This window comes from Hipposideros armiger, unplaced genomic scaffold, assembly GCF_001890085.2.
Source record: "Hipposideros armiger isolate ML-2016 unplaced genomic scaffold, ASM189008v1 scaffold_275, whole genome shotgun sequence".
In the NCBI taxonomy this organism is placed as follows: domain Eukaryota; kingdom Metazoa; phylum Chordata; class Mammalia; order Chiroptera; family Hipposideridae; genus Hipposideros; species Hipposideros armiger.
The window spans coordinates 1,841,070-1,866,361 of NW_017731625.1; the positions used below are offsets into that span (position 1 = coordinate 1,841,070).

At 52.5% G+C, this 25,292-nt stretch overlaps 1 protein-coding gene across 3 annotated transcripts in view; it reads right to left on the bottom strand.

Moving 5' to 3' along the window:
* The window catches only part of GNG7 (G protein subunit gamma 7), a 124,097-nt gene that overhangs the window by 64,074 nt on the left and 34,731 nt on the right, over nt 1-25,292 (bottom strand). For 2 of the 3 annotated variants that reach the window (XM_019657429.1, XM_019657427.1), the window contains exon 2: nt 19,809-19,867. The gene's annotated coding sequence lies outside the window, so the exon portion shown is untranslated. Of the gene's footprint in view, nt 1-19,808; nt 19,868-24,893; nt 25,028-25,292 lie in introns of those variants that run through there. The other variant, XM_019657428.1, reaches the window with a different exon arrangement.

Consider the following 25,292-nt stretch of genomic DNA (forward strand, 5'->3'; position numbering starts at 1 on the left):
AAAACGACAGCAACTTGTCTGTTCCCCTTCCCCCAATTCCCCAGCACTGTTCCCATCCCCCCAATTCCCCAATAAAAATCTTAAAAAAAAATTAATTCACATTAATTAGTTTTTATTTTACAATATTTATCTTGATCACTCAGGTATTTGGTGTTCCCTTGGATTTTGCACCAGTGTCTCTCTTGCCACCACCGACCCCAGCATTGGGATTTGGGGTCCTGATGTCCTGATGAGGGGAATCCCAGCCCCACCAGCTACTTGCTGGAGGGTCCTCAGGCTCCTTTCTCTGAGCTGCATTTTGGCCGTTTTTGGATTCCCAGGTGTGCACAGTAGCTGGTGGGTTGAAGCAACGCTTGCCCAGCTGGTCCCAGTGCCCAGAAAGATTCCACCTGTTAACATCAGCCAGGCTGTCAGGACCTGGAAGGGGCCGGTACAAACCCAGAATGACTAGAGGGGACAGGGTGCAAGCCAGACTCCTGTTCTGTTTTCTCTTGGTCCAGAGGAAGGGGGAGGGAGCAGCAGCTGGTGTTATTTCCTGAGGCCCAATTTCTTTGTCAACAAAACCAGGGTGATAGCAAAGCCCCCATTGCTGGGATTGCTGGGTGCCAGGCATGTGGCAGGTTCCCATAAATGCCAGATCCTTCTATTTTGGTCTCCCAGGGCCCTTAGGACAAACTTCCCAAAGAAGTGGGCTCAGGACAGGTGGTCCCCAAAATGTGTGCAGCCAGATGTACCATGCTATTAAGGGGTAGTGTCCCTCTAGATACTTCTGAGGTGTTCTGGTGGGGGAGGGGAAGAAGAGGGGGGGCCCCTGGCCTCTCCCCAAGTCAGTAGGGCCTTCCTCAGGAACACTCTGCCACGCTGCCACCCTAAGGAGCTTCAATGAAGGACGTCAGCACTTTCCTAGAAAATTATCTGTTCTGTAGTTGGCACCAGAGGGCATTTCCCTCAGCCCTGCCTGGGCCCGAGCTGTGCTCGGTAAGTGTGAGTAGGCCAGGTCTGCATCTGTCCTGGCACCTGCCTCGCCTTCCTCCTCAGGTCATGTGGGATTCTGGCTCCCAGAAATTAAGGCAAGAGGTGCCACCCCGTGCTGGTTCCCAGCCAGGATCCCACAAGACAGGTGTCCCAATGTCTGGTGCCACTGGTTGAATTGTGTCTGTGCCCCAAGTTCATATGTTGAAGTCCCAACCCCCAGTACCTCACAATGTGACCTTATTTGGAAACAGGGTCTTTGCAGGTGTAATGAGTTTCAATGAGGTCACACTGAGGTAGGGTGGCCCTAGCCCAATATGACTGGTATCCTTATAAAAAGGAGAAATTTGAAGACAGACACATACACAGGTAAATGGCCACGTGACAACAGAGGCAGAGGTGATGCGTCTACAAGCCGAGGAACACCAGGACTGCCAGCAAGCACCAGCAGCTGGGAGAGATGTGGAACAGATGTTTCCACATGACCCCAGGAGGAACCAGCCCTTGATCTCAGGCTTCTGGCTTCCAGAGCTGGGAGAATAAATTTCTGTTGTCTCAGCCCCTCAACGTGTGGTACTCTGTTACAGCTGCACTAGCAAACCATACACTGGGTTAATACCCTGGAATGGCCTTCGGTGCCCAGGGCCACAGACTGTCCATCCTGGAATGTCCTGGTGGGACCTGGTGGTGCCCCAGTGTCTATCCCCAAAGCCTCAGAGGCTCCTATCATTGGATCAAGATGATGACACTTCAGGAAAAGCACCTCTTGAGGGTCTCACCCACGGGGCGGGGTAAGGCTCAAAGCCTAAGGAAACAGGACAAAGACCTGCTTTAACTTTTGCAAGATGCTGCCCCATTTCAGGACGGGCTGGCACCAAGGTGAGGCTAAGCTTCTCCCAGGCCAGCCGTGGTTTCAGTGTGGCTGAGGGTGCAGACACCTGTCTTCTGAGTGCTCAACCTGAGACTCTCAGTTCCCAAAAAGTAGCAAAGGGAAGAATTCAAGGCCAGACCCAGGGCAGGCAGTTGGGGCCGGGCCAAGGGCCAGCTGGGAGAAAGGCTGTGACTGGCTAAGCTGGTCATGCTGGCCCGAGACCTTCCGGTTTTGGTGGTGGTTCATACACGTCTGTACTAGCTGTAGGGTGGGTCCCCTTTCCTCGCCCGCTTTCCGAGAAGCAGGGCTCCCCCCAGGGTGCTGCGCCCTGGCTGCCCCCACCCAGACCCTTACAAAGCCACTCAGGTGAAACAGCCTTGAACATGCACAGTGGGGATAATGACCGAGAATGAGGATCACGAATGTTTCCACGCAGAATGACTTCAGGGGAGAGGAATCCCACTGGTGGGTGTCTAGACTGTGGTGTTTCTAGGATGCTGGAACTGGGAGCCAGGAATGTCACCCAGCAGGAGGGCTGTGCTGCCACCTGGTGGCTGCTGCTGGAAGGGCCCCCAGGTGCGTTGGGGTGTCGCTGTGAGCAATGCAAAAGGGGGTGTTGGCCTTCCTGGGGACTGTGGCCCGATGAGGAAGGCCATGTAAAACCTGCATTTATTAGGGTGAGACCCCTGAGACTACGTTCCATACCCACCTGACTGAGGTCCTAGGAGGCTGCACACACTTAATACACAGATTGAGTGGGAGGAGAGAGGGGGTGACTCACAGACATTGGGGTCACCCTGGTTTATCTCGCCTGACCATGCGGGACTTATCCTGATGTCTAGTGTAAGCAGGGATCAAATTCAATATTTTTCCAAATAATTAGCACAGGATCTGTCCCCTCAGGACCACTGACATTGGGGACAGGTCACTCTCTGTGGGGGGGCCATCCTGGGCACTGTGGGGTTGCTGAGCAACACCCCAGCCCACACCCACTCGATGCCAGCAGCACCCCCAGTGTGACAACCACAGATGTCCCCAGACAGCACCCAGGGAATTGTCCCAGATAGAGACACTGGCGATAATAGATAATTATATTTTTGTTATTGGAGCCAAATGTCCCTCCTTACTAAGTATAAACCCTCCAGGCTACTGATGCCAGCAGCACCCAGAGAGAGGTCCCTTGTCCTCCCATCTGTGAGGAACTTCCATTTAGGGCTGGGGTGAGGCCACACCTATAGTGTTGGGGTACCCAGGAGGACAGGGATGAGGACTGGAGGATATTCACCAGCTTGGCCTTGAAGCAGTGGTGGGAGGGGCAGGAAGGCCAGGTGATGGATGGTCTGAGAGCACTGGAGGCCCCTCAGAGAGAAGAGGAGGGGCATTTGCTAGTTCAAAGGGGGACAGGGCTGTGTCCAACCAGTAGGGTAGCCTGTCACCACACAACTGTTTCTGAATTGGTTTTCATGGCCTGTGAGCACTGATCCGTCCCCTTCCCGGTTTACCTGGCTGCAGGACCATGTGGGGACTTGTGCCAGCCTGGGGCCCTGCCTCCTCCACGTGGCAATACCGAAAACTGTATTTCACAAGTGCATCAGTGTAAAGACGGCTATAAGCCAGGTTGGACTCGTGATTCTATATTCATTAATATATTATTCACTTTATGTCGACTGATTTTAAAAGAAGTTAAAAATAAAACGTTGTGAAGGGCCGCTAACCATCTCTGTGGGCCTTGGGCCTCCTGTGCAGCCATTCTACCAGGATGATCTGAGCTGGAACGCCACTTCTCACAGAGGCCTCCTATCCCAGGTCAGGCTGGGTCAGCCCAATATGACACTCCCAGCACCTGGAGGTCTGCTTTGTTTCGAAGCCTAGGACTCTACCCTAGATCCTTCTCAACCTGAGGTGGTGTGCCCCAGGGACACTGAGCGATGTCTGGGGACATCTGTAGTTGTCACACTGGGGGTGCTGCTGGCATCGAGTGGGTGGGGGCTGGGGTGTTGCTCAGCAACCCCACAGTGCCCAGGATGGCCCCCCACAGAGATGACCTGGCCCCAGTGTCAACAGTCCTAGGGGGCGTGGAACCTGGTCAGGACCAATAAACCCAGAACCTGAGGCTTGTGGATTCTCATTTCCTGAACTAGAAAGAGTCATAACACTCGGAGCTCCGAAGGTGACTGTGGAGCTGGCTGACAGCTGCAGAGTGATATCTACAGGATGGCACATGTTATACAAAAAGCCAACCAGGGAGCCACATCCCCTGGGCCCCACCCCCAGGGCTCCGCGGGAGGCAGGGATGATCCACACATTTGTGCTGGAACCACATGTCCCATAGCCTAAGAGGCCACAGCAGCCCAGGAAGCACGTTTGGGAGCTGACTCAGCTTAGGAGCTCGAGGGAGAGTAGGGAGCTGGTGCTGCAGTGCCACAGAGCAAAGTCACAGGATGACAATTCCGAGTTTCCCCAACACCTACTCCCTGCCCCCCAGGTGCTGTGCAGGGCACCCTGCACGTTACAGCTCAATGGGCATGCAATTAAGGCAGGAACCCCCTGGGCACTGCTGACATCGGGACTGTTCACTCTCTGGGGGGCCGTCCTGGGCACTGTGAAGTTGCTGAACAGAATCCCTGGACCCACGCTCTCAATGAGAGGAACACCCCCAGATGTCTCGACATGGCCCAGTGTCCCCTGGAAGCAGGATCACCCTCAATGAGACCCCCTGCCTTGCTCCAATAATAGAAATGACTTCAGAAGCAGCTGCTCAGACCCTCCAGCCAGTGCCCCGTGCTGGTACGGGACCTGTGTGAGGTCCCGGCTTCCCGGGCTGCTGTGTTGGAGCTCTCGGCACAGAGGCTAACATCACTGGTGGCCCAGTCTCTGGAAAACAGAGTTCTTGGCCCTCCTGCCAAGGGGCCCTGGGTTTGTGTTGCTGCACTATAGGCAGCGGCTTTGCCTGACCCCAGGCTGCTCCGGGCAGGTGCAGGGAGAGGCCCCAGCTGCACACGGAGGGTGGGACTCAGCAGTGCTATCCCTGCCTCCCCCTCTCAATGAGCCTGGACTGGAGGTGGCTCTCACCTAGGGTGACTCTGCACCCAGGGGATACTGGATGATGTCTGGGGACATCAGCGGTTGTCATGACGGGGAGGAGCTCTTGGCATCAAGAGGGTGGGGTCAGGATGCTGCTCGGCAACTCATAGTGTGCAGGACAGCCCCCCAGAGATGACCCTGTCCCAGTGTCAGCAGTGCTGAGGGGGGCCCTGTGCTAATTATTTGGGAATTGAGCTATGTCCTTAGGCTCAGAAGAGACACCAGAATAAATTCCCAATGGTCAGACAGTGCAAACCAGGGTGACCCCAGCGTCTGTGTGTGTATTCCATCCATCCGTTGGTCAGGAGTACGATGGCTGTGAAGGGGGAAGAAGCTGCAGGCGCGAGAGGTCAGGGGAGGGGTCCCAGTTCTGTCAGGCACCAGGGTACGTCTGCAATGATCTCCTTCATGGATGCTCTGCAGGCAGAGTGCATGTCCCAACCTTTGCAGCCATCCCTGGTTAGCACACAGCCAGCGAAGTAAACATGGACGGGTGCCAAGGACAGCCGCTTGGCCTTGCCGCAGGAGGACCCACGCGGGAGGAGGGCGCTCATGGGGATGAGGTCTGACCTGGGTGGCACGGCCTTGTGGAAGAAGGGGCGGTCCTGGGCCCAAGGCCCACCATCTTGCCAGAGCCCTCCCCTCTCTGGCCTCACCAGCAGAGCTGATGGGCTGCCCTGTCCCCGGGGGCTGGTGCAGGGACCCAAGGCCCTGCAGTCAGAGGGCTTGTCCCTGATTTCATGTTCTGCTCTCACGGTCTAGGATCTCCCGGTAATTTCTGAACAAGGGCCCACGTTCTCGTTTTGCGCCAGGCTCTGAAGATTCTGCATCTGGTCCTTCGGCTACAGATGGGGGCTTTCTGAGGCCTGGCTCTGAGTCCATGTGGACACGACTGTTCGGGAAGCTCAGGTTGGGCTGGCGGGGGAGGCCAGGGGCACTGAGTGAGGAGGGCTACACCTGAGTCCAAGCCTTGCTTTAAACCCAGGTGTCCAATATGAGTGGGGATCGGCCTCAATGTTCTTCCAGATAATGCAGAGTCCCCCCCTGGCACTGCAGACATCAGGGCCAAATCGTTCTCTGTGGGGCATCCTGGGCACTATAGGGTGCTGAGCAGCACCCCTAGCCTTGCCCACTAGATGCCAGGAGCACCCCCAGTCATGACAACAACAAATGTCCCTAGACATCGTCCAGTGTCCCCTAAGGGCAGAATCACCCCTGGATTAGTGGTTGCCAGGGGCTGGGGGAGGGAGGTGGGGAGTGACGGCTAATGAGGACAGGATATCTTTTTGGGGTGATGTAATGTTCTGGAATCTGAGCAATGGTTGTACAACTATGTAAATATACTAAAATCCACTGAAATGTACACTTTAAATGATAAATTGTATGGTGTGTGAATTATATCTCAATAAAGCTGTTATTAAAAAAAATTTTCTTTTTAACTTGAAGAATTAAGAAAAGAGCGGACACGCCTGTGTTTGGCTGCAGGGTGCCGTCCGGTTTCATCTCTCCACCCACCAGGCCTCCTGCTCCCTGCTCTACCTTGCAATCCCACCACAGACAGTCACAGCCCTCACCCCACCCCCACTACAGACCAGAGCAGGGCCCACCCTCCAGGAAGCCTGTCACCTCACTGGGTTGCTCAGGCCACAAGATCAACACGATATAAAAGAAGGGGAAAAGTCTAAGCCGTTTCCCATCAAAGCAAATTAAAAAGATCTCAGGCAAAAAGACACCATTTTCAAGAGGTTAAGGGCAAAAGGAAGATTTCAGGGAAACGTGCCAGCTGCCAGTGGACTTTGGGGATCAGGGCGCCAGCCACACTGGGAAACTCCATCAGTGCCCCTGGATGGGTGGTTGGCCTCGTGCACAGAACCCATTTGTGGGGCGGAAACGCTGCATCCACTCAAGGCTGCTCTGTTATCTTGGGTAACCTCCCCCAGCCTGAGTTTCCACTTTCATTTCTAAAAGGGGTGAAGGCTCCCCTCCTGGCAGTAACCTTTCTGAAGGTCAGAGATTACATCTTAGCTAAATGACTCACATGGTGCTTGTACAAACAGGGTCCCATCAGTTGTGCTTTTACAGGTTGCAGGGTCCCCCTCCAGGTGACCCACCCCCTTCCCTCCTGCACACTCTCCCTGGATGGACCCTTGCTAAAGACAAGTTCAACCGGCCTCCCCCATGAAGGGTTAAATAGTGTACCCCCCCATTCATGTCCATGCAGAACCTCAGAAGGTGAGTGGTATGAACTAAATTGTGTCCCCCCCTACCAAATTCATAAGTTGGAGTCCTGACCTCCAGTACTTCAGGATATGACTGTATTGGGAGACAGGTCTTTAAAGGGGTGATCAAGGTAATTTGAGGTCACTAGGGTGGGCCCTGATCCAATCTGACTGGTGTCCTTTTAAGAGGGGGTCAGGACACAGACACACACAGAAGGACAGGGACACAGGGAGAAGATGGCTTCCACACGCCAAGGAGAGAGGCCTCAGAGGGAACCAGCCCTGCCAGCACCTTGACCTCAGACTCCAGCCTCCAGAGGAAGACATATGTGTCTGCTGCATAAGCCGCCCAGTGTGTGCTTTAAAGTTGTGACAGCTTTAGCAGATGGAGACAGTGACCTTATTGGGAACATCATTCTCACCATACACCATTTGTACCTTTTGAATGATATATTACGGCATATTTACTTATGCAAAAAAATATTTTTTTTCCCCTAGAGGCTTGTGGGCCCAAGTGAGGGTAGATGAGGAAGAAGCCACCTCGTGGCCCAGGTACCTGATTACACAGCTCAAACTGGGCTCCCCCGTGTCCTGGGTGTGGAGAGGTGACCTGCAGGCTGGGCTCGAGGTAGTAAGCCAAAGCACAAAGGTGTTTCATTCCCCAAAGAATTAAAACCAGGGTCTCAGATAATTGTACACCTATGTTCATATCAGTGTTATTCACAACAGCCATAAAGTAGAAATACCCCAAGTGTCCATGGATGGGTGATGGAGAAACACAGTGTGGTCTACCCACGCACTGGAATATTACTCAGCCATGAAAAGGAATGACACTGACACCTGCTACAGCACGGACGGACCTGGAGGACATGATGATCAGTGACATAAGCCAGTCACAGAACGACAAACATTGTGTGATCCCACTCACAGGAGGTCCCCAGAGGAGTCAGATTCACAGAGACAGGAAGTAGATGGTGGTGCCAGGGGCTGGGAGGGGAGGGGAGTGAGTGTTTAATGGGGACAGAGTGTCAGTTTGGGGAGATGAGCAAGTTCTGAAGATGATGGTGGGGATGGTCACACAACAAAGTGAATGTGCTTAATGCCACTGAGCTGCACACTTAAAACGGTTGAGATGGTAAAGTTAAGTGCATTTTACCACGACAGGAAAAAAAAAAAAAAAGATGCTCCAAACACTCCTTGTTTTTCATGTGTGGAGCAGCAAAGCCCACGGGTAAACACAGCAGCCCTGGCGGCCTCATCACACAGGTGACTGTCCCTAGCCGGCATACCTACAGGGCTCACCCAGGAGGTGGCTGAGCAAGTCTGAGTGTTCAGGGACGAGAGCTGATTGGACACCCTTTCCTGATAATTCCAGGGGGCGGGGGCAGCAAGAAACCCGGCCCCCCACACCCCCATCCCCGGGTGTTTACTGAGCTAGCAGAGGTCTACTCCAAGGGCGGAGCTGTTCCTGAGGACAGGAACACAAGGTCAGCTCAGGACACAGAGCCCCCGCCTGCTGCCATCCTTCCTGGTGGACACAGGGCACGGCCCGCAGAGCATGGATTCCTGCTGGTCACTCCCAGAGGCACGGGGCTCTGGGCCAGGGGGCAGGGCCCCAGGGCTTACCACCAACCTGCTGAGGGGCCTGGGGTCACTCACTCAGTCCCAGTGTTTCCATGGATACCAGAGAAGCCGGATGGCCTCCACTGTCTTCGGGAAGGACTAAGGCAGAGTGAGAGGGGATGGGTGTGGGGACATGGCCTGCAGAACTGATGATGTCATCCAGTCCTTGCAGCAACCCTGGGTGTCGAGGGCAGTTATCACCCCAATTTTATCAAAGGAAAACTGAGGGCAGGAGTACGTGCAGGCCTGAGCAGGGGTCTTGGAGCTGGGAGGTGCTGAGGCAGGTGCTCCTTCCTAGGCCTGGCTCCAGTGCCTGAATGCACCCCTACAACCAGCCTGGCAAGTGGCACTGTGGAAACAGCCCTGAGGCCCACGGGTACCTGTGCCCACTGCTGGGGGCGACTGGGGCACCCTCACCTTCCCAGTGCTTCAATTGTCTAATCTGTAAAACAAGGTCAACTGATTGTTGCCAGGGGTGGGGCTGGAACTCTCTATGGCTCCCTACTGCCCTCAGGATAAAGCACCGTCTCTGCCTGTGGCTTCCTTGCTCCTTCCCCTTCACCTTGCACTTGAGGTCATAGAACCAGCCTCTGCTCCTGTGCACACACAGCTTCTGCCCTCTGGAGGGTTCACCCACCCTCTTTAGCTCCAGGGCACTGTCAACCTCAACTCAGATGTCACTTCCTCCAGGAAGGCCTCCCTGAACCCCAGACAGACACCCCACCCCCACGCCGCCCCCAGGGTGAGCACCTGCTTTCACTCTCAGGCAATGTTATCATCATCAGTTCACTCAGCCAGGATCTCAACTAGGGTGGTCCTGCCCCAAGGGGACACTGGGTGCCATCCGGAGACATCTGTGGTTGTCACAACTGAAGGTGCTCCTGGCATCAAGTGGATAGGGGCTAGGGATGCTGCTCAGCACTCCACAGCACCCAAGATGGCCCCCCACAGAAAATAACATGGCCCATGTCCCCAGTGCTGAGGCTCCCAGCACACTGTACCCTGGCACCGTGATACAGGAGACCAGAGGCCCAGTAATGGTATGCCCAGGGCACTGGTGGGTGTGGCCCCAGCCGCCTCTCTTTCCTCCTATTCTGTGCCAGTCTTCACACCGGCAGCCCCAGCTCCTGTCAAGAACACCCAGAGCTGACAGCTTGGGTGCCATAAACCCCTGCCCGGACCTGGCTGTCTATCCCTCCCACGACTGGGCCCGGCGTCTAGTCCCAGCAGGGCTTTGAATCAGCGGGATGTTAGTCAGGGGCCAGGGAACAGCATGTCACATTCCAGGAACCTCATGAACTCAGACCTCAGGTCCATGATGGCTCGCCAGGGAAGCCCCATGTGATCACTGCTCCTTTCAGGGTATGACGATTATGTCCTTGAGGTTCCGTTCACTGTCCCCGGCATGTCACTGGTACCGGTCACAGGTCACCTCTGTTCAGGAAGTCAGGTGAGGATTCTTTCATTCTCTCACTCACTTACCAAACATCTGGCAGGCGGTTGGACGAGATCCCTGGTCTTAGGGAGCTTTCTTAGGAAGTTTATGGTGACAATCAGCTAATTTGAATATCACAAAACAGTACTATATGGCCCTGGGCAAGTTAGCTTTTCTCTGCTACTGTTTTCTCATCTGTGAATTGGAGACAATTTTCAGGGTTGTGGTGTGTTTTAGAATGAGTGTGTGAGAAGCCAACACAGTAGGTGTATCAGTCAGCTACTACCGAGTAACAAGTTGTCACAAAATTAGAGGTTTAAAACAACACCCGTTCGCTGTCTCACAGCTTTTGTGTCAGCAATTGGGGCACAACTGAACTGAGTCCTCTGCTCAGGGTCTCAGAAGCCTGAAATCAAGTTCTCATCTGGAACATAAGAGTCCCTTCCAAATTCATTTGAGTGGTGGGCAGAATCCATGTGCCAACAGCTGTGGGACTGGGGTCCCCATTTTCTTGATGGCTGTGGGGTGGGGTCGCTCTCAGCTCCTAGAGGTCCCATGGCCTCCTCCACAGGTAGTTCACAGTGTGGCTGTTTGCTTTCTTAAGGCCAGAAGAGAGGGTCTGTCACTGCTTCTGGTGTCTGTCTCTCCCTGTCTCTCTTTTTTTTATTGGGTAAAAAACATGTAACATAAAACTTAGCACTTCAGCCAGTTTGATGTGTACAGCTCAGCTTAGTACATTTACACAAGAGTAAGAAATGCTCTCTCCACTTTCCGGATGTGAGATGGTCCTGCACGCTGCTAACTTTGGCGAAGGCCAATCTGCACATGTGAGGACTGCAGAGACGTCTGCACACACTTGGTCCCCGTGCCAATTTCCTGGTATGTGCTACAGTTATGACATGCCTCCACAGAGGGAAGCCAGAAAAGGGTGCACGGGACCACCCTGTACAATTTTTGCAATTTCCTTTGTAATTATTTCAAAATAAAGTTTATTTTTAAATTTATTTTTATTTTTTATTTAGCTGAGCCATCCTGCTACCTGTTGGCAGCTCAGCGGCAGCTCAGCTCGGTCCGGGCATTGAACCGCTGTTGCTCAGAGCTCAAACCCTTGAGCGAGCTCTTAACCAACTGAGCCACTCAGCTGCCCCCCCTTTTTTTTTTAAATTAGGTGAAGCCACGGGTATGTTAAGGTGTACCTGTGTCAAAGCATGCCTTCATTCTCCAAACACCTCCTTTCTCCCCCACTCCAGGACTCTCCCCAGAGTCCCAGCAATGCTCCCTGAAGGGAGGGGCAGGGGGCCCCCTTCTCGGCTCCAGTAAAGACAGCGCTGGCTGTCTCTAGTAACTATGCCCCCTTTTCCCCCATATGGACAGCAGGATCCTGAGCACTCCCAGTCCCTGCCCCCTGGTGAACATACCCTATAGATGAACCCCTGAGTGTGAACAGGACCTGTGAACATAAGATACCCCTGATTAGGGTATTTTGTGCAGAAGAAGGGATTTGGAGGATGTAGTTAAAGTCCCAAATCAGTTGACCTTGAGTGAATCAAAAGGGGAATTTGTCTGGGTGGGCCTGGCCTAATCAGGTGAGCCTCTCAAAGAGGCAGGGCCCTTCCTGAAGTGAGAGACTGGAAGTGTTAGGGGGCCTCTGCAGGAGACCATGTGGCTAGGACAGGATCCGAGAGCCACCTCAAAGAGCAGAGTCAGGCCCTCCCTCGCTGGTATCTGTCAAGACAACTGAAAGGCACTAAGTCCTGCCAACAATCTGAATGAGCCTGGAAGTGGGTCTTTTTCCAGCTGAGCCTCAGATGAGAACTCAGCCCTGGCCAAGCCCGCTGAGACCCTGAGCAGAGGCTCAGCCACACTGTGTCCACACTTCCGACCTGCAGAACCAGGAACTAATGGACAGGCATGGTTTCAGCTGCTACGGTTGTGATGACTTGTTACATAGCAACAGCCAGCGAATAAACTCCGTGTGAGATGGCAGGACAGAGCACTTTCATATTTAGTCACATACAAGGGATGCTCCCATCCCTCTGTTAATTCCAAGGGTTCTGGGGGCTGTGAGCCAGGGACCGTGTGGGTGAAGACCAAAATACGCATTTATTATAAATCACACCCCCCAAAGGCCCCACTTCCAATTACCATCACGTTAGGGGGTAGCTTTCAACATTTGAATTTTGGGGGATGCCAAAAGCAACTAGAGACAATTGATTTTTAATGATTGGTTTTAATTAATTTAATGAGAGACAAACTCCCAACACACCAGGCTCCCGAGGGCCCTGCATTTGACCCACCAGTCAGGCCTCCACTGGGCTGACAGCAGCTCAGGAGTACCCATTCCCCCAAGCCCTTCTCCCTACCCCCGGACTCCTGAGCACACCCCACTTGAGCCCTCTCCAGGTATACGGTGTTTGATGACTATAAGAATGAGGTGGGAGGGCCGGCAGAGTGGCGCGTTGGTTAGGAGCTGGCTTGGGATGCCAGCTCTGAGCAGCAGGGCCCCGGTTCAGATCCCACATGAGGGCCAGTGACACTGCCCCCTACAGCTAAGATGGTGAACAACAGCTCGACCTGGAGCTGGGCTGCTGTGAGTCACCGGCGACGGCGTGGGCTGCAGCCCCTGTGGCAGTGGGCTGCCGTAAGCTACCGTGTGTGGCCAGCAGCCAGCGAGAGCTGCCAAGAGCCGCCATAAGCGGCTGTCCAGAGGCCTGTGACCGATCTGCCTCACCCGGGAAGAGCACAATGATAACATGGGCCAGTGAAGCAGCGTCCTCCACAACTAGACTGAAGAACAAAAGGACAGCAACTTATCTGTTCTCCTTCCCCCAATTCCCCAGCGCTGTTCCCCTCCCCCAATTCCCCAATAAAAAAAATCTTAAAAAAAAAAAAAGAATGAGATGGGAAGGAAGGGAGATAAGGAGCCAAGGCCCACATCTTCAGTGCCCGATGGCTCAAATGGAACCATGCCGGTGTACTGCAGGGCTGGGATGAGCCCTAGGATGATGTGGAGACACCTACTGCCTACCCCAAATGAGCCCCTCCCCTGCCTCATCATGGCTTCCCCATCTCCTCAGCCCCCGCCTGCTTGTCATATGTGACTGTCACCCCTATGTGTGTTTTCAGTCTGATGACTCTATGATGACTGCATGGGTGCATCATCCAGTCCTGAGGGAGGCTGACTGTTCAAGTGGTTGCCTAGCAACAAACACATGCCTGGGATGTGGTCGGTGGGTGTGTGTGCCTTTGTTACTGGTGGGCTGCCCCACTGGTGGACCCCCTCTTCAGTGATCTTGGACATGAACTTCTCTGGGCTTCGATTTTGACTTGTAAACCAGTAAAAACAGGTAGGAACGCTAATCAACCTATGAGAGGACTGGCTGAGAGAGCTTAGCCCATGGGGTCTGGAAGAGTGTGGCCTATTTATTGAGGCTTGGGTGAGGACCATGGTGATAACATGAAGTAGACAATAAACAGAGTGGTCTTGAGTCACCCTGTGAGGCAAGAATCTCGTGGAGCAGGGTCTCCCCTCAGCACTGCTGACATTGGGGCCGGGTCATTCCCTGGGGTGGGGTCATCCCCGGCCCCCAACCTGTCAATGCCAGAAGCACCCCCACTCGTGACAACTACAGATGTCCCAGACATGGCCCAGTGTCCCCCGGGGACAGAGTCACCCCAGGTGAGACCCTGCTGTTGGGGGTCGTACTTGGGTCTGAGCTGGGCCCGTTCCTTTGGGAAGCACCATGTGGCTTGGTCTCCAAAATCCTAGGTCACAGGCTACAGGGAGAGGGTTTAGGACCCTGTGGGCTGCACAGGGATCCCCATAATTACATATGAACTGTATATGTTTTCTGTTGAGAAGGCGGGGGCGGCAGCAGCCCGTGACCTTCCCACAAGCTAGGTTTTGACTGTACGAGTATATCTTGGCAGTCCTTTTAGGAGAACAATGTGTCCATGGAAAGAACTGGTAATAATGTGCATTTCAACACACCCAGGCCAGACTAAAAGCGGTAACCAATCGGAGAAGACAAGCACTCTGATTCACACGCTGGGGCTGGAGTTGCTCCCCACACAGGGCCACTGTCTCAAGATAAAAGCTCTGGCAGTGCTCTCAGCAGAAATGTTAAAAAACTCCCAGAGAACAGGAGAATCAGAAAAACACGCTCTGCTGTTTGGAGGTCAGGCAATTCTGTGCTGTACACAGTGAGCGAGATGGCTGCAGAAATGCTGGTTCTCGTGTAGTGTCTCCCATGGCACTGTGGACACTGGAGTCGTTCACTCTCGGGGGGGGGGGGCCGTCCTGGGCTCTGGGGTGCTGAGAAGCATCCCTGGGCCCACCCACTCAATGTCAGGAGCACCCCCAGTCATGACGACCACAGATGTCCCCAGACATCGCCTAGTGTCCCCTGTGGGCAGGATCACTCTCAATTAAGAATCACTGATTTAGACCAATATATGCAAAATATAATCATTTCCACTTGTGGCCCCCTTTTAGGTACTAAACAGCCCCCTCTGGCTAGCGGCTACCACTTTGGAAAGCGCAGCTCTGGATATGGTGCTCAGCTCAAAGATGATGTCACCTCCCAAAGGAAAGCTAGTACCACAATTGTCTGGACCTCTGAGCCAGATGACCCCCAAGTTGAAAGGTCAGTGCACTTAGTGGACAGGGACCCAAGGCATCCTTGTGAAGCTCCAGCCTGCACGCTGCCATGTGGGAGGGGCTCTCGCTTTCATTCCAGAGGCAGGAATCTGCCAGCTGTGGTGCTACCCCCCCTCCTCCCACCAGCTTCTAAGACAATGGGAAATCCCACCCACATGTGGAAACTTAACCACATCCAGCATTTGAGAGGAACCAGTAGGGCAGGGGGTTCACCCTGTGACCCTGTCACCAGGGGACACTGGGCCATGTCTGAGGACCCCCGTGGTGGGTCCACAATTCTCACTAGAACGTCAGCTCTGTGCAAGCCAGGGCCTTTGGTGGTCCTGGTCACTGCTGTTTCCCCAGAACCTGGCCCAGGCAGATGTGGAAGTCCTTGCTCGAGGAATGAATGAAACCCTTGGGGGTGGGGGGCGGTCACCATGTGCCTGGCCAGGCCAAGCACAACTACCCAGGTGACTGTGCCCAAAGGGGACACTGGGCAGATTCCATACGCCCAAGGGGGCTTCTGAGGGCTGGTGTCATTTATGAGAGTCCCAAAGGAGGGGCTGCATGGGGCTGGCCTGGGGGAGGCCTCACATGGTCAGACCTCCAGCCACTACAAGACCCAGTCTTTGGGGGGTGGGAGAGCCCCCCGACCTTGCCTCTTTGCTTCCCTGGTGCAGCCTCCTCTGCTCCAGCCACTGGGCTGTGCCCGGGTACAGGGTAGGTTTGTGGGGGTGCAGCCCCTCAAGACTCCCAAGGTCAAACAGCCCTGCTTTCTGCCTCCATCCTAAACCCAACTAAAGGAGTTGGCTGGCAAATACTGGTCCCAACCTGCAGAGGCTCCAGGTCTGCCAGGTAGGGCTCCACCAGGATAGGGTGACCATGGGACTCTTGGTGCTGAACCAGAATGTCCCAGAGAAGAGACACAGAATGATCACAGGCTCCAAAATGGGCTTAAGATATCCTGGGCGTCCACCTGCACCCACCTTCATCTCCAGCCCCATCTGGCTCGTGGCCGGGGCAGAACCCATGGACCTCCTCTGCCGCCTAGTGGCCACCAGAGAGAACAGCAGTCCTCTGGCCAATGTCACCCAGCCTGAAGCCCCTGAAGCAAACCCCACCAGCCCCTGGCATCTGCAGAAATTCAGAGAAGCAGACAGAAACCTTGGATGTTGCCTCCAGGACCAGCAACGGTGACCCTTGCTCAGCAACACACCCGTTTTCCAGAGACATGACTGCTCAGCAACGGGAGACCCTGACTAGTCTTGCTCGTCTCGGACCCTTAATCTGTTCCTCTACCTGACGAAGATGAGCTCTAGTGCTGTCCTCAGTACTATGGGGGAACTGAATTCGAGAACACCTGAAGACTACTAACACAGCGCTGGCAAACAGGATGTGCTCAATGAATGACTATTAAATTTTTTTAAATAATCAGGAAAAGCCTGGCATTAGCCACTTCAAGGAGTTTCCTTTGTAACCCTGCAAGATCCATCCAAAGCATGTGGTTCAGCAAATAATTCTCTCCCTCCAACAGGGTCCTCCTGCAGCACTGTGGACATTTAGGCTGGTCACTCACTGTGGGCGGGGGGGGGAGGGGTCCTGGGCACCGTGGAGAGATAAGCAGCATCCCTGCCCCCACCCACTCCATGCCAGGAGCACCTCCAGTTGTTGGCCTAATGTCCCCTTGGGCAGAATCCACCCCAATTGTATGTAAAGGGATTGAGGCCAAAGACAACACATTTGAAAGCGAAATTGACATGTTAGAGTGAAACTCAAGCTCCACACTGAGCTCAGACTCTGAAATGGTCTGTCTCCAGAGGATGTTCCCAAATCATCTTCCCTAAGAAAATTCTTGTTAGGACGTATGGAAATGTAATTAAGCGGCCGTTTTCCCTCTGCAGTGATGACACAGATTTGGGTCTGTAATAAAGATACACGAGTCCCTTTAGACCTGAGGGCCAGACTGGGCAGGTGCCCCTTTGGCACTGCTGAGATTCAGGGCCAGGTCACTGTCTGTGGGGCAGTCCTGGGCACTGTGAGGTGTTGAGTAGCCTCCCTGGTCCCACTCACTCGTTGCCAGGGGCACCCCAGTGTGACAACCACAGATGTCCCCAGACATCACTCGGTATCCCGAGGGCAGGATCGCCCCAGGTGAGACCCACTAGCAGAGCTGAATTTCACATGGCTCAAGGATGTAAGTGCAAAATATACAATCTGAATACAATGCAGATGAATTTTTTTTTTATAATCTTGAAATTGAAGACTACCTCCCAAACACAAAGGACAACACTGGTGTCCACAAAATGTTTACAATTCCCTATGGCAGAACTACCTCCCACCAAGTGGAAAGATACGCTCAGGCGCTCAGAAAAATAGTCTCAGTGCATGTGACAGACAGCGGACAGCGTCCAACAAAGAAATATAGAAAGTTGAAGCAAATGTGTATGAAGAGTTAAACAAGTCCATGAGAGAAAAGGCAAGTGAAGAACACAGCCAGGCCATTCCCAGCAGAAGCTCCCCAGAAGAAATGCTGAAGTCACGGATAACCAGGAGACCCAGAGAGACTGGCAGAGATGTGAGAACTGTAGTTGGGAGGGGAAGGACACAAGTCCTGGAGGGGAGAACACCCTGATTTAAACACACACACACCACAAACCTACATATAGGAACTTATCCCAAATGATAACCAACCAAGGCTATATACGGCATTCACACAAGGATATCCATATCAGAGCATAGCAGAGAGAGGGAGGGAGGGAAGGAGGGGGAGAGAGAGAGAGAGAGGGAGAAGGAGAGAAGTGGGGGGGAGAAAAATAAACACCCACAAAAGCCCACCAATAGGAGAGCAGTCAACTCAATTATAAAATTATTTTAAAGAAATAACTTATAATTTGTCTATAATGTTAAACCAATATCAGGAAAGATGACAGAAATCTAGGTTTATTGACAAGAAAGGTGCCCATCAAGCAAAATGAGCTCATTAAAGTGGAAATCTACTGGTCTAAATTCACGTGTGAATGTAGCTCACAGAGAGACTTGGGTTGGATGCTCACCAGATGTCAGCAATGGTCATCGCTGGTGGGGTTTTGGCGACTTTGCCTTCTTTGTACTTGTCTGCATCTCTACTTCCTTTTTACAGGAAGTCAGTCTGACACTGAAGAGAACGGATGAGCGGGGCTCGCGCTTCTCAGGCTGCGCAGACAGACAGGTCAGCCGACCACACCTCGCCCGGCCACCCCCCCCACACTCCCCCGAGCGCGCGCGGTTCGCCCACCGACTTTGTGAACAGAGTTAGCCCGTTAAATCTGCTCTGGACCTAGGCTGAGCACCAAGTCTGACGGACCCCAGGGCTCCAACCTCAGCCTTAAGGCTGTGTAGGGAAAATAGAGCCGGTCAGGCTCACTCACCTGGCCATCCAGCAGAACTATGACCCACTGGGTCAAGGGGGTGGGATGAGCGCAGGCGCCGTGCACCCTGTTTCTGTATGTACTTATATAAGTGCCTTGGCTGTGTGCCACCTTTGTCTCTGCGTAGTATAAAACCCGGCCATTGTATCAGGCAGGTGGTACCTAGAGAGTCAGTGAATAAAGTATGTCTCTTCTGCCTTCCAGCTCCTAAAGGCGTGGGCACTCCCTGCTGGGATTCCCTCACCCTTAGGGACAGCCTCTCCCTCGAACTTAGCTAAAATATATATTTTTTTAACCTTACTGAAGTGCACCTTACCTTTTGTAAAATTCACTGGCAAGAGTGCGCAAGTCTTTTCTAGTAAGTTCACCGAATTGTACGACTGTCCTCATCACGCAGGTTGGACCCTTCCCTTCATCCCATCAGATTCCTGGTGCACAGTCACACTCACCCCTTTCCCATTCCAGCCCCTGGCAACCACAAGTCACCCTCCTGTCCCTAAAAAATTTTCTAGAAATTTTATCTAAATGGAATCATTTGATGGTTGTCTTTGGAGTCTGCCTTCTTTTCCAACATTTTTTCTGACACACACTCTCTCTGTCTCTCTCTCTCACACACACACACACACACACACACACACACACACACACACTGAATGGGAACAGCCAACATTATAAAGTTATAAAGACAGCAGATCTCCCTCAGATTTATTGGAAAATGAAACACAACCCTAATCAAAATTCCATCAGAATTTTCTTTACAAACCGGAAGTGTATTCTAAAGATCTCATCAAAGACACAACTCCATTAGGGCAGCAAAACATTTAAGAAAAAGGAAGGCGCAGGGAACGGGGCCTGCGGGCCAGGCAGCCGAGCACAGCAGTTACAGTAAATACATTCGCAGGCAGCAGCACACAGCTCCTAGCACTCTCCTCATTTCCCGGTTGTTTCCTTGCCCCACCTTATAAAAGTCACTCAGAATCCTCTGGGGAATAAGACCAGAGGTAAACAAACAGATGGGAGTTAAGGGGCCAGGGCCTGGGCCTTAGCTCTGCTCCCAGCTTGTTAAAAACCAGCCTTCCTGACGCCACTGCGGTGTCTGCTGGGCGGGCAACACATTTCAGGTAGTGATCATATCCAGGGACTTAGCTCTGCTCCTGGCGATGGTTAAGGACAGTCACCCGCCACGCAAACGGGGAATGGGATGAAGAGGCTCCCTAATTAAACCTCTCTAGGATGAAGCTAACACAGCCTAAAGCAGGTGGCACAGTTATGCATGCTCTGTCCGACCCCGTCCTGGGGTGCGCCAGGAACAGCCCACGACCCCTGCTTCATGGCGACTGGCGCCGAAGAGTAGAAGATGGTCCCTGTCGCTCCCATGCGCTCTTGGCAGACAGGACAAACCCTTGGAAATGAGCAAGGCTGGGAAGGTACAGGCATGCCCGGTGAGGACAACTGCCTCAATGGCAGACCAGCCTCTTAACTCTTCCCCGGGCCCAGAATGGCCAGCCTAACGCCCGCGTGAATGTGGAAAAGAGAAAAACGCTGTGACACTGACCTGTGCGTGAGGCCTGGCTGTCTTCAGTGCCAAGGTTCCAGGAACTAAACGTCCACTCCCTGGAAGAAAAATGTAACACTTCAGTTGAGCAGCACGTGGCTAGAAATGTGGGTGTTCCTGCGGGCGTCTGCATGGAAGAGTCCCGTACTTATGATTAGTTAGACAACGGGAACAGTCATTTGGGGAGCTGTGCCTTTTGGTTACTCTGCCAGACACTGGGGACAGCACAAATAGGATGCTTCAAGATGCAGAGAGGGTAGATTTAAGAGGGCAATTAGAGATTTATGACATTATTTCTGATTAAGTTTCCACATTTTCCAAAACTAAATTGAATGAGAGGACAGGATGTTTATATGACCTTCTAGAGTTTATAAAAGATGCTCACTGGCATCCTTTGAACCTCATGGTCCCTTGGGAGGAAGAGAAGGAGACTGAGTCACCTCCTGCCCCAGGGTGCCCACAGGGTGACCAATTCACCCAGGTTGGCCTAAGGAGACATGAGGACTAAATGTAAGGTGGGATCTTGAATGGGGTCCTGGGACAGAAAGAGGGGAAACAAATTAAATTTGGAAGAAGAGTGGAGCTGAGCTCACAGGAATGTTCCCATGTCTGTCTCTTGGTTGTCACAAATGTATTGTGGTTATGGAAGATACGACCATTGGGAAAATGGGTGATAGGTAGATGGGAACTCACTGTAACGTCTATGAAACTATTCTGAAAATCTAAGACTATTCTAAAATAAAAAGTGCATTTAACAAAATATTAATAACTCAATAAAAACTTTTAAGTGCTGGTTCCATTCTCTGAGTTCAGGCTAATTCGTAGCCAGTAAAAGGCCAGGAGAATTGAGATCCCCACCATCACCTGCAGGTGGCGCCGTCATCCCAGGAACACCCCAAGCCCTTTGGGATCCCGGAGCTGCTAGAATATAACAGAGCAGGATCTGCTTTTCTCGCAGCCATTAGGAAAGGGGCTGCTGAGGCACCGAGGAGAGAGGCGCGCCCTGGAGGACCAGGATGGGCAGCAGTGGACAGCAAGGATGAGTGATGAAAGGGCTGGAGCAACATGCCCATGGGCCTGGAGGCCAAGATTTGCCTCAACCTTGCAGGATCTATGCATATGATCCTTCAAATGTTTATTTTTGAATCAAAAAAGACACAAGAAGTTGAAAAACTAGTAAAGAGGGGTCCCGGGCACCTTTCACCCAGTTCCCCAGGTAGTGGTTCCTTATGCAACTAAGGGCGGTTATCAAAACCAGGAAACAGTGACTGATAAACTAGGCATCATTTTTTTAGACAATTCTATTGAGATATAATTCTCATGCCACACAATTCAACCATCTTGAAGCACACAACTCAGTGGGTTTTAGTATATTCACAAAGTTGTGTGATCATCATCACAACCCATTTTAGGGTATTTCATCACCCCTAAAGGAGACCCCATCCCCATCAGCAGTCACCCCCATCCCCTGACAACTACTAACGCCCCTCCTGTATGTGGATGTGCGTGTTCTGGACATTTCACATAAGTGGAATCACACACTGCGTGGCCTTGTGTGTCTGGCTTCTCTCACTGAGCACCATGTGTTCAAGGTCCATCCACGTTGAGGCGAGTGTCAGCGCCTCCCTCCTTTTCATGGCTGAGTGACACTCCTGTGTGTGGATGGGCCACATAGTATTTATTCATCACCTGCTGATGGACACTTGGGCTGTTCCCACCTTTGGCTGTTGTGAATCATGCTGCTGTGATCATGGGTGTCTTATGAATCATTTTTAAGATGATTTTTCACTCCCTACCCTCACATCCACCAACTACAAATCTCCCTGTCCCCAGCCCTGTAACACCAGCTGCTAGCTGCTGTCCTTGAGCCCTTAACTTGGACTTGAGCAGTGAGGTGACACCACCGACCCCCACCCCTGCTCCAGCTGCACGCAGCCCAGACCAGCTTGGGCCGGAGCAGGAAGCGGTGTGGACAAAAACATCTCGGCAGCTCCGAACCCGGGGGCCAGGAGATGGCAGGTTGCAAGCCACACCAGCTGGCACCAGGCTGTCCCCATGACCTTCACCAGCTCTATCCTCCCAGACAAAACATTGGGCTTTCACCCCCCCCATCAGGATAGATCCCAACGCCCTGGAAGGATGAGCAGTGGAGTTGAGTAGGAGGTAGGACTCTCCATAGGACCTGCTACAGAATTTGCAAAGCCAGTGACAAAACGAAATGGTAGAACCCCTGGTTCAAAACTTCGTGCAAATTTTAAGATGGAGCCCTGGTGCTCGGGTGCCTGCTAACCCCACACAGACTGCCCTCAGGAACTGCCCTCGAGGCAGGGTAGACAGACCTCAGAAACAAGCAACGAACACTCCAGGTGGAAAGTGCCAGGTGCCGTGAGGGAGAATAAACCACGAGCAGAGACCGGCGTCATTTACAGCAGTGGTGATCAGGGATGCCTCACGGAGGACTCCCACCTACTCCTGTCATGGGCAGTGCTTCCTACCACCTCAGGCCTCACCTTGTCCACATGCCTTCTTTCTCTTTTTAAATTGAGAGATATATAATTCACATGCTAGAAAATTCACTCCTTTAAAGTATCCAATTCAGGGGCTTTTAGGATATTTACAAGGGTGTGCAACAATCACACTATGTAACCCTAGGCCACTGTCACTGCCTCCTGAAGAGACTCCGTGCCCATCAGCACGGCCTGGCTCCCAGCTGAGTGTCCCTGGATGGACGAGACCCCTGACGGCAGAATCTTGTGTCTTTTGCTCATCCTGGCAGTTCTAATAGCTCTCACAGAGCCCGTCCACAGGAGGGGCTCAGGAAGTCCTGAGATTGTGTCAAGGGACAGCCTGCGTTGCCGGAGGACCTGGGGGGGACCAGGCTGACCCCAGAGCTGGGTGAGGTTGGGCCTGTTCCCACCTGGAGCCCAGCCTGGGACTGTAACCTGGGAACCCCACTGTGGTTCTATGGGCAGGGCACAGGAAACGGTCAGCACAGGCTCAGCCTAGAGCCAGCCCTCAGCCAGCTCTGAGAAACGTAGGCCCCTGTTCTCAGCTGCAGTCTTCAGCTGTCATCTGTCACCTTGAACAAGGAACACAGAAACCACGATCTGAAACCAGGAGTGCTCTAGGGTATTCCTTCGTTCATTTCCTGGTGGTTTTGTTTTCCTCATAGTTCAGAAAGGGTGAGATAGATTTGTCAGTTTGTCAGCCTAATGGCTCCAAGTGGTGGGCAGTAGGCGGGAACAAGCAGCTGGACTCTTGCAACTGCCGAAAACAGGGTCATGAAACTGGCTTTTAGGGGGGTGGTGGGGTATCCCTGATAAGCTGCGACAGACGTGGAGGACTTGATTGCTCTGGACCCGTCAGAATCAATCCCCAGTAAGGAGCGGTGGGACTAGTCCCGACAGACACAGGACAGCACACCTGGGCAGGAAGCCAGCAAGTCGCAACCCACTTCTCTAGATCTGAGCTTCCAGAACTTTTTCAAAGGGTTTGTATAACCAACACATATCTGCAGAGGACTACTGTGTGCAATCGCTGCTGTCCCTCACTCTAGAATTTGGGAGTTCCCCAATGCTGACACGGGGGCCGGGTCTCTCTCTGTAGGGGGCCGGCCTGGGCACTGTGGGGGCTGAGGAGCGTCCCCGGCCCCACCCACTCAACGCCAGGGGCATCCCAAATCGTGACAACCACAGATGTCCCCAGATGTTGCCCAGTGTCCCCTGCAGGGTGGACTGCACTGCACTACAGCTTCCTGAAGCTTCTATTTGAGATTCTGTGTCCGTCTGGACACAAAAGCTCATGAGCTGCTGTCCCCTCTTGGAGGGCAAATCCCTTTTCAGACAGGACCCTGTTATCAAGCTCAGGGGCCGGGGGGAGGGGTGGGGCAAAGGGGCACTCACAGAGAATTTGGGGGCTGTGCAGGTGGGAATGTCATGTGACTTTAACATGTCAATCCCAAAGCCAGGGGCCCCTGGGCAGGTTTTGACACACATCTGAGACCCAGGATTGATTACACTCTCATGGAGCGGTAGAGAAGGGACATGCCGGCCTGTCATTCCCGTAGAATATAAATACATTTAAATTGTGTGTTCTCTACAGAGGGAGTTTGGTTCATGATGCAAGAGACAAGGAAGTCTTAGATATCACAAGGGTTGTGGCCCCCAGGGTCCCCAGCAATTGATAGATACGCAGGATCGGCATTATGAGAATTTCCTACAGGGTGGCTGATAAACACTAGTTTCTACTGAGGAAGAAAAAGAGCATTCTACACTAATTATATGGCAGGAGTCACTGGGCAAAGGTGACGGTGCCACATGACACTGTGGGGTCAGGTAGACGTGTGCTGAGTGCCAATGATGGCACCCGCAGGCTGTGTGTTTTGAAGTCCACTGGCTTTGTGTTCTCAGCTGTGTTCTCGTCTACTTGGGGGTGAGAAAAAAACTGAGATCTGACCACAAACACAAATCCTGCAGCACACAGTAGGTGCTCTGTGATAAGTGCTCCATTAACTCTGAACAAAAGGCACAGAAACAAACTTTGTTTCTGGCCTGTCTGGCACCCATGACCCGCCTCCTGGTGGTCATACCTTTGTCTAATCCCCTCCCCTGGAGTGTGCTAGGTCAGAGGGAGTGTCACTTCTGTCATTATGTTGCAGAAGAGTGTGACTTCTGCCTGGCTAACAGACTCAGCTGCCAGCTCAGCCTGCATGCTATGAGGGAACCATCAGCCAGGTTGGTGAGGTCTGTCCAGCCAGCAGCCAAGAACGAAGGCCCCAGAGGAACTGAATCTTGCCCATAGCCACGTGAGCTGAGGCGTGGCAACTGCCCTCGTTGAGCTTTCTGATGAGACCCCTGTCCCAGCTGACACCCTGACTGCAACCAGTGAGAGACCTTGAGCAGAGGTCCCAGCTAAACCAACACCCAGACTCCTGACCCACAGACATGGTGAGATACTAAATGTGTGTTGTTTTAGGCCACTACCTTTAGGGTGATTTGTTACACAGCACAAGGAAACTAATAATACAAGGGGAAACCATTTATCTAACTCATTCATACAGTAGAATAAAAGTATCTTAATACCTACTCAGTACACATGTGCCAGTCTCTGTGACAAGCATTTAACATACTTGTATGTCTGCTCATTTAGTTACAACAAACACCATCATTCACTCCCATGCCCATGCCATTGGTCTGTGGGTTTCTGAGGGGAACTCCCCTCCGCCAACATGGACTGTCAAATTCTCCGGTTTACCCTAGGATAGAAAATTATTTGTATGATTAATGAAAATAAAACACACTTTGTGAAGATATCTATATCTATCTACCTATCTATCAATGGATATAGGTATAGGTAGAGGGATATAGATATATTGTAGATATACCAATAGATATAGATATCTCCCTGAGGAGTATTTGTGTGTGTGTGTGTGTATGTGTGTGTGTATATATATATATATATATATATATATATATATATATATAT